Source organism: Panthera onca, chromosome B3 (assembly GCF_046562875.1).
Source record: "Panthera onca isolate mPanOnc1 chromosome B3, mPanOnc1 haplotype 2, whole genome shotgun sequence".
Lineage (NCBI taxonomy): Eukaryota > Metazoa > Chordata > Mammalia > Carnivora > Felidae > Panthera > Panthera onca.
The window spans coordinates 13512847-13527591 of NC_138344.1; positions in this window are offsets into that span (position 1 = coordinate 13512847).

The window sequence follows — 14745 nt, forward strand, 5'->3', positions numbered from 1 at the left end:
ATCTCTGGAAAAGTTAAGAAATTTGTCAAGGATCTAAAAACAAGGGTAAACCGACCGTAGACATTTCCCTTCTGCTTACTGCTTTGTCTAAATTTCTGCTTTGGTCAATGCAAGACCTATTTGCCCACTGTAGTGTATCCCCGCTTCTGGAAGGGAGCCAGACAGATCACAGAAGATGACCAGAGTGATGAGGAATCCTAGTCTTACCCCAGGTTGTTGAATCGATGGTGGGATGTAAATATTTGCAACTCAGAAATTTACATCACTACAAATCAGGATATTGATCACTGGCACATATCCCACGCTTAAAGCGTATCATACTTGGGACAAGGCTACAAAGACACGCCTGAGACTGTTGGATCAGGTGACACCTGAGATTGAATGAGAAAGTAGTTGTCTATCTCTGATACAGCAAACGTCCTAGAAAGTCTTCCCAATGCTGTGCTCTGCTTAAGCTTTCAAGGTCTTTGGTCAAATGGCCGGTCCCTGGTTGGCATCCAGCTACGGTATGTTGTGAGTAGCCCACGTGATCCTGAACGCAGCTCCCAGCTGGTTGCTCTCTGACAACATCCCACAAGTTTTCACGTCTACCAGGGTAACGACTCCCCTAATCAAGACGGGAAAGTCGCTAAGAGCCTCCGTTGAGAAATGGACGTCACCCAATTACGTTTTCCTAGCCTTGTGTTTAGGCTAAACACAACAGGCTTAAAGTTGACCTATTCTCCACTGAATTGGATGCCAAGAAGATGCAGTTCAGCAAAGAGCTGCGTACCTATTAGTTATGGCATAGTAAATACACAAAAAATGTCTAAGTGCCCAGAAACAATACTGAAGACGAATAGAGATGTTTGATGAATATCGATTAGGGATATGGATCGAGTTCAGATAATAATCTCACAGTAAACTACTTTTAACATATATTTTTAATTCCTTACTCGATGCCACATACTCAGTTTATTCTCACTTCCTCCTTTTTTTTTTTCTTTCTCCATCTTTTTGCGTGCCTTCTTACTCCCTGCCTCTCTCAATTAATTGCCCCTTTCTTCCCTTTGGTCCTCTACTTCTCCATGTAGTTGTCTTCTTCTCTTCTTCATGCATCTCTGGGTTTCTCCAGTTGAACAAATGTGTCCATTTTGATGGGGCACCTGGGTGGCTGTCAGTTAAGCGTCCAACTTCGGCTCAGGTCATGATCTCGTGGTCTGTGAGTTCGAGCCCCGTGTCGGGCTCTGTGCTGATGGCTCAGAGCCTGGAGCCTGTTTCAGATTCTGTGTCTCCCTCTCTCTCTGACCCTCCTCCATTCATGCTCTGTCTCTCTCTCTCTCAAAAATAAATGTTAAAAAAAAAAAAATTAAAAAAAAATGTGTCCATTGTGCTGCTTAGCTCAAAGCATATAGCCCACCAACTCAGATATAACAGACTTTCTTTTCAGGAGCAGGAATACAGGTTATTGTAAACGCTCATGATTTTGTTTCCAGAAACACCACTTTTTTTGGTCTGCGATTTCCTTACACATTTTGCCTTTTATTCTAATACTATGTGTTAACTCATTTGTGATGGGATTACTAATTTACCAGGAGCCAAGGCAACTGATCTCTCATCTTCCTGGCCTAGTGGATGACCGTTTACATATGGTATGCTTGATATATGTTTGTTAAGTGGAAGGGATCAGAGGTATCCCCAAAGCCAGCCACCCGTGTTTGGTCTATTAAATAAATTTAATAATATCTATACCATATTTAACTAAGAACCATTTCCTAAAGACACAGGTAATTATACTATACAGAACAAAAAAAAAAACAAAAAACAAAAAACGAGGTCAGCTTTTTTACAGGGAAAACAATGCAATTATCTCATTGTCAAAGTCAGGGTGATTATGAATAGATAGGTCTCATATACTTAGTATAAGAAAGGGAGAAAATGTGAGTATAAAACGGTTTCCTGCAGGAAAAGCTCACAACAAAATGCAGTGTTACCATGGGTCTGACGGGTTATGCCCAGGAGATTGTCCTAGGTAAGTGGCCATTGCTCAAGCCTACTCTTTATCGGTTGAGTTGCCGTGAGATTTTAATTCACTAGAGGGAGCTTATGGGTAGGACTGATGCAGTTCCCACACAAGGAAGATTGATTGCTTTCATTCAATCCCCCACAGCCTGAAAAATACTTCCTATTTATTTTATTCAGGAGCTTGTTGTAACATATCCCAGAGTTGCTTAGTCATTTTTTTCCACTAGTGAAAAGTCTAATTTCCTTTTCCATTTTTTATTCTTCTATGCAATTCGCTCAATCCCCATAATGGGCTAACATTCCACTGTCGTTAACTCTCTTAGTTCTTATCTGGTTTCATCACCCTTGTTCTTTTTATCCCAGAGAATGGTCAATAAGAGAGTTAATCCAATTGAGGTGCCTGCCTGTTCCACATTTGAGTGATATACATTTTTCCTGATTGTTCAACCACTGTATGAGCAGTAAAAAGAAAAAAAATTGACTTACCTTTTGGTTTGTAACAAATCTAACATACCTGAGTTATGATTTTACTGGTATCTATCGAGCATAGGGGACATACTCTTGGCATTGTGTTTTTTACCCGCTTTGTCTTCAGGTCAGATTCTAAATGAGAGGAATTATCTGCCATCATACCAGTCAGGGCAAATCCAAGTAGTAAGTAGTGATTCAGATATCAATCATTAAAGGCTTCATTTGGGTATATGTGTTTCACCAATTGGTGCAAAACATGTCTTGAAAAGAATATTTGCCTGTAAGTGTATATCTATGTTACAGTTACACGCATGCCCATTCAAAGCCAAATATCTTTATCTTTTAATTTGATGAATAAAACATTCACAGACCAACATCCAAGTCACCAAAGATGGCTTGCTCATCAATACCGTCTGATAGTTTTTTTTGTTTTATTTCTTCTCCTAAGTGCATCAGAGGGAACTCAATATTACGGGTATCATTAGTCTTTAAAAAAATTGTTTTGGTCAATTCAGTTGGTTGCAAATGGCTCCAAGGATTTTTCCCCCAAATTCTTTTCAGTTCAATATTAATAGGTGGGTATGTCAGAGGTCCTGAAGACACCTCAGACTTGACAAATTTCTGGAAGAATTCAGAGGACTAAGAAAAGTTGTTATACCTATGGTTGTAATCTACTGCAGCAAAAGGATATAGATTAAAATCAGCAAAGGGAAAAGATACTGTCTTAGTCAATTTGGGTTGCTATAACAAAATACCACAGACTAGGTACTTTATAAACCACAGAAATGTATTGCTCATGGTTGTGGAAACTGGTAGTCCAGATCAGGATGCCAGCATGATTGGATAAGAGCCCTCTTCCAGACGCAAAGTTTTTGCTATATCTTCATGTGGAAGATAGGGTAGGGAATCTCTTTAGGAACTCTTTCATAAGGGCTCTTCCCTCATGATTGGAACACTTCCCCCATCAGATTGGGCGTTAGGATTCCAACATATCAATTTGGGAGGAATACAAAGATTCAGCCTACAGCTGGTACGTAAGACAGAGTCCAGGAGAAACCAAATGCAAGGTTCCAGGAGCTATCTCCCAGTAGAGCCAAAGGAATGCTTAATTCTTCCAGCAAGGATGTGGGAAAACACATGTGATGTTTTGCCAACTGGGTATTTAGAGTTTTTATCGGGATCCAGTCACGTGGGCATTGCATGCCCTTGATACTCAATTTACAGCCCCACCAGGGCAAAATGGGCCTTCATCATAAATCACATTGTTAGGAGAAATGTATGTGATCAAACTGGTAAAGTATGGTCCGAGGCCTAAGGTATACACTTTTACCATGTAGAATATTCCAAGGGCTCTAGCTTGTCTCCTATGAGCCAACCAAGGGCCAGTCCTGAAGAAAGGTCTTTCTCAGGAATATTCAGAATTTGAGTAATCCACGCCTGTTGAATTCACCTTTTCCTGCCCAATAAGTGTTACTTAAAATTAGATTTTCTTGACCAAATATTTGGGATACCCTGAGTTACAAGATATTAAACAGCTTTCTCCACTGCTCTTAACATGCTAATAATCATTGCAACTCTAAGGGTGTGTGTGCATGTATTTACCATCACGTAATGGGTTTCAAAATCTTTCCCTTCCTAAGAGAACTTATTTTAGGAAATGTCATTCTAAATGACTTTACACTTGAGCAAAGCATCGCTGTCCAATCAAAGAAAATGTTAGTTAAAAGGGCAGATAGAAAAACAACTTGAAGCACATGAGTTATTAGTAAAGAATCTATAGTCAAGCATTTGTTGTGAAGAATTGCGCTCATCTTTTATTAGGATCTGGTGTCTCAACCATGTTTTAACCGGTAACTTGCTTTCAAAGATTTCACAAATCTTCATCCTTATAAAGCGTTTCACAAACAACATCAACGTACTATCTTAACCTTTATCACCTATGTCATGAAAATGGATATTCGGGTCAATATATTTATCGAAATAACTGCTATTAACCCATAAACGGTACTTAACTGTTGAAAATGTAGCAAAACGCCCTAGAAAAATCGGGAATGCATGTTGATTGAATAATGAATAAACATAATCTAGCTTCGGAAAAAATGATTTCTCCCTTTTTAACTTTCTGATTATATTTAAAATTGCCCAAATACCTGCTAGAATTGGCAGAAGCTACTACTGGGCCATTAAAATTCTTCTTATTGTAGTTCTCACCGGTCTTCTTATCCTGCGAAATCTGCAGCAGAGCCCCAAATGAGAAAAACGGCCAATGTGAAAGGCAATTTGAAATTAGCAAGCAGTCATTTGAAAACTTGGTTTAAAAAAAAAAAAAAATCTTATGGTCTCATTAATGCAACGTGGTGTGAAAAGACTCTCCCAAGCATTTTGTCTCACATAAAATCAGGCAGCACGCACGTGGAATTTGCAGAGACAAAAGGAGAAATGAAATGAAGCCACGTGTTCCCAGGGAAATGTCTCAGGGTTCAAGGATTATGAATCATTTATTCAGTTCTGAAACCTAATAAAACATCTTTATTAAAATGAAAGCATGTTTCATTACCAGGGATAGTTTTGATCGGACAGAAAACATGTTTTCTCTTATTTATTTAGCATGTGTGTTACATATGCTTTTGACGTAAATATCAGTGCGTAACAAAATAAATATTATCCAACCAGGCATGTTTAACATTGTGCATTAGATGATTATGTTTTAAACACATAAGAAGTCTATTATGGTATATTTAGTAGGAAATACATTTTGAGCTCGGTCTTATGTGTATTCTGTTCCGTAACTGGTACCAATGAAGTCAAGTGCCAAGTGCATAAATATCTTTTTTTTTTTTTAAAAGACGCATAGAATTTTCAAACCTTCACACTTTTATTCTGGAAAGTAGATTGGGCCAGTGTCCTCTCATAAAAGGTGGAATGGTATGCTTGATCAATAGATAAGTTCCGATATTCAGCAATTTCAGAGTTATAGATATATATATGATCAACAAGAACAAAAGCCCACAGTGCAGAACATTTCTTCGTGTAAAACAACATGAGATAGAAGTTTTAATATACTGATAAGCAAAGCATCATATGGAGAAAGGGTGGACAAGGTGTGCTTCTCATAATAGACAAAATGTGAAAGTTCATCAATGGTCCTCAGGGTAACGGAGGCTCTCTGGGACCTTCAGCAGCTCATACAGCCCCCCAAATATTTGAAGAAGCTCAAAGATTAGATCTCCTTTATCTTCAAACTCCAGCTTGCCGTAGGATTTAACCTCAAATTAAGTCTATTGCAGACAAGACAGACCTATGAGGTCTTCTGCAAAAGGTGCCCAATAAAGATCTTGGGATTTCATTAAACAGTGGTACTTGGGGCCGGGGGGGGGGGGGTTGCTGACCCAAGGCTTGCAAAGAGGCAGCCGTTGGCTGAAGCTGGTCTCCAAACTGATTTATTTTGTCTTTGCCTGCATAATATAATTTAAAAAAAACAGAATATTTCACGTAAAAAATGATTTCAGATTTTTCTTGAAGGATTCAGTACGCGTGACATCGATTTGCATGAAGACTAACACATAGGGGGCCTACAGAGAGGCAAGTCCATCTGAAAAGACGTGCCTGCTCACTTCACCGCATTCAGATCGGCTACCTGCCCCACTCTTATAAACATGTGTGCTTACAATTCCTGAACTAAGTTCACCCAGTTGCACTTGAGAAAGAAAACACACACACACACACACACACACACACACACACAGCTGCAAAAACACATTAAAATGAGCGTTGCATGGGTATTTACACAACCAGTACAATTTGTGGTCTTGGGCAGTTGAATATGGACGATAAGCTATATTCTTATAATAAGGATAAATGTCTGATTTGTCCCTTAACGTGGCTGCCTGTGCCCATCTGAGAACTGCCATTAATACCAGCTCGTCTAATGGGGAGTAAAAAATATAATATGAGAAAAACCAATTACTCACTTTGGCCTTTTGGAATATGCCTAGCCTGGTTTAAAGATTAAGAGTTTGGGGGTGCCTGGGTGGCTCAGTCGGTTAAGTGTCCGGCTTCGGCTCAGGTCATGATCTCATGGTTCACGAGTTCGAGCCCCACGTCGGGCTCTGTGCTGACAGCTCAGAGCCTGGAGCCTGCTTCCGATTCTGTGTCTCCCTCTCTCTCTGACCCTCCCCCCATTCATGCTCTGTCTCTCTCTGTCTCAAAAATAAATAAACGTTAAAAAAAATTTAAAAGAGTTAAAATTGCTCTTGGGTTAAGGTTAGAGAAATGTGGAGTGGGATAGCAGCGACTTAAGGTAAAACAAGAAGTGTTTCTATAGGGTCAAGGGCTCCGAGGTGGTAGGCCAAATCCCAGGGGGAAATAACCCAACCCATACACTTCCCGAGCAGCAAATGCCTTGGAAAACTTGGAGAGATCCAATACGCAAACCAAGGTTGCTTCTCAGTCGAGATTCTGCCACAATATTCCTCCGTCATTTCTGGACCTTCAGTAAAGCATGTTATACTTGAGAGACTTTCCAGGGTGGTATGTTGTAGGAGTGTGTGGAAAGAGGCTGAACCTCTTTAAAGAAAAGTAGGGCCAGAGGGAATGAAAGCGCAAGAATGGAGCCCAGAAACAGCTGATGTGTGCTCCCCACTCGGACCGGAGTTTCTTAGTGCTTGGAGCTGGGTTCTCTAGGAGACAGAAGCTTCTGTGGCTCTCCTGCTTCTTGGGGAAATACTATGCTTACCGTATTGTGGGGATATTTTGCATTCAAGATGAAGAGAATTGATATTCCCCTTTCGTAAATGGGGAAGATGACGTTACAACGTGTTAAGTGACTTGTCCAAGGTCAACAGGCTAGCAAGAGGTTGAGGTTGACTTACACCCAGATCCATCTGTTCACTTACTTGCTGTCTTTCATGTTTTATTCCTAGGGCGTGGTTTTTAAGGATTGGTCTTTCGGGGCGCCTGCGTGGCTCAGTCAGTTGAGCCTCCGACTTCAGCTCGGGCCATGATCTCGCAGTTTGCCGGTTCAAGTCCCGTGTCGGGCTCTGTGCGGACAGGTCAGAGCCTGGAGCCTGCTTCCGATTCCACGTCTCCCTCCCTCTCCTTGACCCTCCCCCGCTCACTCTCTGTCTCTCTCTCAAAAATAAATAAACATTAACGATTGTGCTGTTGTCTACATAGAAGTGGTTGAACTAGGTATCAGAGAGAGACTTGTATACGGCGACCTACTGCTCAATTTTAACATTTTATTAAATTTATCATCAGGGCAGTATTTGGATGTTATCTAATATGTGCATATGAGTGCATGAAAGGTAAAAACACAAGTTATTTGTTAAGTTTTTATTATTTTCTTACTTTAAGTTTTTATTTTTTATTTAAAAACATTTTTTTCATGTTTATTTTTGAGAGACAGAGCGCGAGTGGGGGAGGGGCAGAGAGGGAGGGAGACACAGAATCCAAAGCAGGTTCCAGGCTCTGAGCTGTCCGCACAGAGCCCGACACGGGGCTCTAACCCATGACCCAGGAGATCATGACCTGAGCCAAAGTCAGACGCTTAACTGACTGAGCCACCCATGCGCCCCACTTGATTTTTTTGAAGTAATGTCTACCCCCACTGTGGGGCTCCAACTCAAGACCCCAAGATCAAGAGTCACCTGCTCTACCAACTGAGCCAGCCAGGCCCCCGTGTTAACTTTTTTTTTTAAATAGATCTGTACCCTTTTTCGTACTGACAGTATGTGCACACACATACAACTTTGAAAAAAAAGTAGTATTTGTTCTTTCATCATTCACAGAAGTATGACGCCATTATGTCAGCCCAAAGTTTGTTCATTGCTATGCACAAAGTTCGCATACCACACAAAGTACGTTAAACTGAAATCGCGACGCACAGGGTTGTTTGATGTGTGGCAAATTCCCACTATGCTTGTGTCTCTAAAATTCCTAGTTCCCGACTGATTACAGTGCCTTGTATATAATGGGCCTCGATGTTGACCATTTCAGGGTTTTCAAGTTCTCTCCAAGAAGATTCCATAAGCTTGCTGAATGAAGAGAATGCATCCGAGATATGTCTTGATACACACTACAAGGGTTATTTTTCCCCTAGGATCCTTGTGATAACTTGGAAGCCCTTCTTCATTTGTTCTAAACTCTACAGTAACAAGGGTGAAGTATGAAAAATTTTGAGACTTATTCATTCACCATCCACTATGTAGTGGAACGTTTAAAATATATTCATGCCAAATTGTGTAATTCCTCTAACATCCTTCAAAAACAGAGGACCGTCTCATGTGGCTCATTTCCTGAGTCTGTCCACACCATGCAACTGCCCTATTTCTCCGTAAAATTTTAGTGAAATTCTCAGGATAGAATTCTCCTGTTCCATGAACTTGGAGAGAACCTGTCGGTTTGCTTGCCACCTAAGGAGCTTAGCCTTTAAGCTCTTACCAGCTTCCAGTCGTAGGTGCACGTAAAATAAAGGAGCCTCTTCTCAGGTACCTTTAATTCTTTACGTACCTTTTTACTTGCAAAAGCTGAGGGCTTTGGTAATCACCCCAACTCCAGTGCGAGGCAGAGAAACTTCGCGACATGTTGAGTGAAACGCTACGCTGTGTTAATAACGGTTTCGAAAGAAATCAGGAAAGTTAATCATGTGTGGACACAGGGTTAAGAAGCAATGTAACAGACTATTAAGCTTAATATAGATATGTGATATAAGCATATGCAGACAGCCATTAGCATAAATTCATGTTACAGAAGAGCAGCGCTGAGCACGACTCACTAGATTTACAATGTACGCGAGGGGCAGGATGGAGATCGATAGGAGAAGGAAGTGGGTCAGAGAATCCACATACAGGTCCTGGATCAGGTTGATAAAACCTTTGCAAATTAGAACCACATTAGGTTTGAACGGTGTTCACGCCTGGGACTTTGTAACACAGACATGCCAAGTGAAGGGACGTGAGGCAAGGAAAGCTTCCATAGTTTCTAGTGGGTTCGGCATGAGACATACCCTCCTCTGGTAGCTAGAACTCCCTTCCCTTAATGGGCCCAACTGTGCCGCTCCTGCTCAATAACTTTTAAAGATGGGGAAATAGAATAATTCACTAATTACTTTAGAGAAATGTGTATATCTCAGTAATTCTAGAGATAGTTATATCTTTCCGTTCTTTTTTTTTAAATTCATAACACGTCATGACGTAGCAATTACATATGACCATACAGCAAATTTATTTCAAACACTTAGTATTTAGAAATAAAATTCTTCAGGGCACTTGGGTGGCTCAGTCGGTTAAGTGTCTGACTTCGGCTCAGGTCATGATCTCACGGTTCGTTGGGTTCGAGCCCTGCGTGAGGCTCTGTGCTGACAGCTCAGAGCCTGGAGCCTGTTTCAGATTCTGTGTCTCCCTCTCTCTCTCCCCCTCCTCCACTTGCATTTTGTGTCTCTGTCTCTCTTAAAAATAAATAAACATTAAAAAAATTTTTTTAATTAAAAAAATAAGAAATAAAATTCTTCTGGGGCTCTGCCTGAAGCTAAAATAAGCAAACACATTCTCTCTGTTTCAATCAAAAGCCTCTTCTTGGGGTGTCCGGGTGGCTCAGTCAGTTAAGCAGCTGACTCTTGATATCGGCTCAGGTCATGATCTCACAGTTCATGAGTTTGAGCCCCACGTTGGGCTCTGTGCTGACAGCATGGAGCCTGCTTGGGATTCTCTCTCTCCCTCTCTCTCTCTCTCTGCCTTCCTCCCCATTAGCATATGCTTTCTGTCTCAAAAGAAATAAACATTAAAAAAAAGAGACTTTCTAGGAATTCCTATTTCATAGGTGTTTTGCTTTTCTTGTTTTCATGGTATAATGGATACTTTTACACTTTAGGAAGTTTTAATAGACCTAGAAAATGAAAATAGTTTCAAAGGCAGGGGAAAAAAAAAGCATTATCATCAATTATCATGGTAGAACATTTTGCTCTGATTGGGTCACAATCTATTTGAGTTGACATCCTTTCTTTTGTTTCCCCTAATTTCTTGGAATTGGGTATTTTCTGAGAAACTTTTTTAAGCTGAGATTTTCTAAGACTCAGATAATCAGAGTAAGAATACACTGCTTGTAAAGTTTTTAAGAACCATCAACCTATCCATTTTTTTCCAAGAGAAAGCAAAGCTTGCAGTAGATACCAAAAAAATGTTTTAATGTTTATTTACCTTAGAGAGAGAGAGCATGAGCAGGGGAGCGGCAAAGAGAGAGGAAGACACAGAGTCTGGAGCAGGCTCCAGGCTCTGAGCTGTCAGCACAGAGCCCAACACGGGGCTCGAACTCATGAGCTGTGAGATCATGAACTGAGCCGAAGTTGGACGCCTAACCAACTGAGCCACACAGGTGCCCCTACGGTAGACATTTTTAATTAGTCTTCCTTCCTTCCTTCCTCCCTTCCTCCTTTCTTTTTTCTTTCTTTCTTTCTTCTTTCTTTCTTTCTTTCTTTCTTTCTTTCTTTCTTTCTTTCTCTCTCTCTTTCTCCCTTCCTTCTTTCCTTCCTTCCTCCCTCTCTTTCTTTCTTTCTTTCTTTCTTTCTTTCTTTCTTTCTTTCTCTCATGCTTCTCCCTCTCTCTTTCTCCCTTCCTTCTTTCCTTCCTTCCTCCCTCTTTCTTTCTTTCTTTCTTTCTTTCTTTCTTTCTTTCCCTTTCCTGTTTTCCTTTCCCTATCTTTCTTTCCTTCTCCCACCTTCCCTTCTATCCTTTTCTCCCTCTTTTCCCTCCTTCCTTCCACCATCATTTCCTTTCAGAGACAATATACACACCCCATATGTTCCAACTCTTTTTTCTTTCCTGGCCACCTGCTAGTTCATATTTCACTGCCTAAACTCTATCCCTTTGGCTTATAGTTAATATTTCTGTAAACTATATATTGCCCTGGAAAGACTATCATTGAAAGCTCTTACCATTGCATTATTTCTTAGGTTAGAATACACGTGTGAGAGGAAGTGCTAATAAAAAAGGAAAGCCAGTGAGGCCAAAGTGAAACACATGAGAAAAAAAAGAGAGTTGAAGGGAGTCTATGGAGCACCAAAGGGAAAGAACCATATTCATTGAACTCCTTGAGGACTTAAGAAAAGGATTTCGACAAGAAAAATGGTAACAATCATGCTAATATTCATGATGATGACCATAGCTAGCACTTAAGAGGCAGCCAAGCACTTTACTGGAGGCTGTACACGTGCCATATCACTCAGTCCTCAAAACGATATTCCTTATCCCAAATTTAATGGCAAAGAAAACAAGAGACAAAGTTTAAGAAACACTCTTCGCTAATACGTTATCCCTTTTCCTCATTTCTACTTATTCCTAGTAATGGATACGGAAGTCCAAAGCACAGTTCTAGACCCCATGTAAATCTGCACCTCTCTGGCTGCAAGCACAGAATGGTAACAGTGGAAGGTGGGAGAAGGAAAGAAAGATAGGGAAAGGAAAACAGGAAAGGGAAAGAAAGAAAGAAAGAAAGAAAGAGGAAGGAAGGAAAGAAGGAAGGGAGGCAAGGTGTCAGGAAATATGACAATGAGCTTTGAGCGGAAAGCATGGCTCGATAGAGAGAGGTTGGAGTTAGCTTCAGGGTGAAGGGTAAGGTTCATTCATCTATGAAGAGTTTTTAAGAAGTTTAAATATTCAACACAAGTTTGTCATTGATTTTTGGCAAAGGGAGTTATAGCTGTAACCCTCTTTACCTAAGACCCAGACAGTAAAATGTTTAAGACATTCTCTGATTTTAACTAAGCGGAAAATATGTAGCAGAGATTTCAGCTCTGTATAACACGGTTCTTCAGTTAGAATCGCAGTGTGTGTGTGTGTGTGTGTGTGTGTGTGGTGTGTGCCACATGGTTAATTAAAGGCAAGAGAGTGAGCCAGAATGAAGTTACTACATTTTGCTCATGCCTACCGTTATTAAAATTACAAATCAAAATATCGAGTGGTTTCAAGATGTTTCCAAATCCTTGGCTGTTTCTGTGCTGCTTTCTCTGGATCTGGGAAGGGCAGACATGGTTAAAAGAGAGAGATTGGTTGCTTCTTTCATTTCTAAGTTTCTGTGAGAAATGCAAGTTGCTTAAGATTTGGACTGCTGAGTGTTAGTGGTGGCATTAAGAATGCTTCATGGCTTCCTCTCTTCATCAAGCACTTTTAATTTAAATTTTTCAAATGGATCTTTTCCTAACTCAGGGATTGGCAGGGCTAGAAACTGTGGGGCTGAGCTCTATTGGCTTCATGGTGCTGGGAGAGGATTCATTGAAGGAAGTTTTTCCGTGACTTTGCTGCTGGGCAAAGGGTAAGAAATTCACCTTGGTTGACCCCTTTTCGATTGTTGTCAACATTCACTTTCTTTCACTTTTTCAGCTTTCTGAAAGGCACCTTAGATTTGCTTAATGCCTTTTACTGGTCCGTGATGGTTTTCATTTCCAAATTTTACTGGTCCGTGATGTTTAAAAAAAAACTGCTCACTTCTGGCAACTGGGAAACAATCGGGGCAAGGAAAAGCAATAAACATCGCCTTTCGTTTGTCATTTGAATGTATCTCTTAAAGAAGATGTAAATCTTAGAATGCATCGACACTGCACAGTTGTCCTCACTGACCCCCACAACGAAAACATTGGTGAGTGACACTCAATTGCACGGGACCATGGGAGAGGTGAGTGGAATTTCCTAAGGAGGCCACAGAAATGCTCTGATTTCAGGTTTCGACATTCTTGTTCCAGGCCATTCACCATAGTACTACAGGTACCTTATGGGATGGGGAATAGAAGCATATGGTCTAAAAGGGCTAGAAGAAATCCTGGCCGGGCAGGATCATATCACAATTTTCCATCAGGCCCCCAGCCACTTTTAGTTATTTCCTGAAAAGGAGATCTCCCTTAATTCCATTTAAGGAGAAAGCCAAGGCAGGGATCATCAACTCACAGTCTGAAATCCTGAGGAAGGGATAAAGCATGAACACTGACCTATTGACTATAGGCTGAACTGTAGGAGGGGCACCAAGTTGGCCTGAAGTTGACAGCACTGTAGTGCTGTGACCAAGTGATGTAGTTCCCTACTTGATTGTAGCAGTCCTTCAGTTTGGGTGGGAGGAAGAGGAGGAAGAGGAAGCTGAGAGGGGGAGGAGGAAGAGAAAGAGAATCTTTCCCATATTAAAGAAAAAAATTGGCAATCATCTGGGGCACTTGTCGGGTTTTCGAAGCTTGTACTGTGACGTCAAACAACAATATGTGCGATGCCCATTACTTTTGCTTCCAAGATCAATATCCCAGAGACCCTGGGGCCAGCCCCGTGTTGCCAGCGAGGATATAGCACTCTGTAGGCAGTCAAATCACAACTTGGGGATGCTTCTTTGCCAAGAATGCGTTGAAATTCTTGAGGAAGTCGGGGGGGAGTGAAAGAAGGGAAAGGTTTTGCTCAAACAAAAATCCTGCATTCAGTGACCTTACAACAGCTCTTAATAACAGAGTGGCTGTGGCCATAGTTGGATGCAAAGTAAACAGGTTGTTTTATAGGGCAGGTAGATGTAGAGTAATGCCAAAAGGATACCAAACTTAATCCACAATGGTCATCCCTTGGCCATTGCTTATGGGAATCACAGTTGTTTAAAAAAAAAAACAACAACACAGTTTTCTTTGGTGCTATTGAAAATTATTTGCGTGTTACTATTTAATCGAGTCCCACCCTGGTCCTTTGTGGCCGGGCAATCAATGGGTTAAGCTAGATCACTAACGTGTGTTCCCTGACCCTGGAATGCTTCATCAAATGTACTCATTACTGATTGAGCAAGAGAATGAATCGTTGTGAGTTTCAGCTTAAGCGCTGATGGGATTGTGTGTAAGCCCTAATGTGGTCGAGGTATTTAAATTTTGATTTTTGTAATGGGCTCTGACATGTTTCATTTCCTCCGAGGGAACGCTCGAGACCTCTGAAAGTAAATGTTGCTAAAAAGTCATCAAGGCAGAATATTAAAATGCCATCAAATGAAAATTTCGCTAATGCAATCCAGCTAGAGCTCCAGGTACCGGAGCGAGAAGGGAAGGGTCAAAGGGCCCGGTTCTTTTAGCGAAACATGATTTGTTCCTCTTCACTGACTGTTTCTCCAAATAAATTATTTAAAGTCTTATTTCTTCCTTCTCGTGGGCCTCTTAAAGTTCAGCTGTACTGAGAGGTGGCAGGAGAAGCAGTAGAAGGAAGAAGAGGTGACAAAGCTAGAAATTCAGGAAATGATTGTATGGTGAACATCCTCACCTGTGCACCC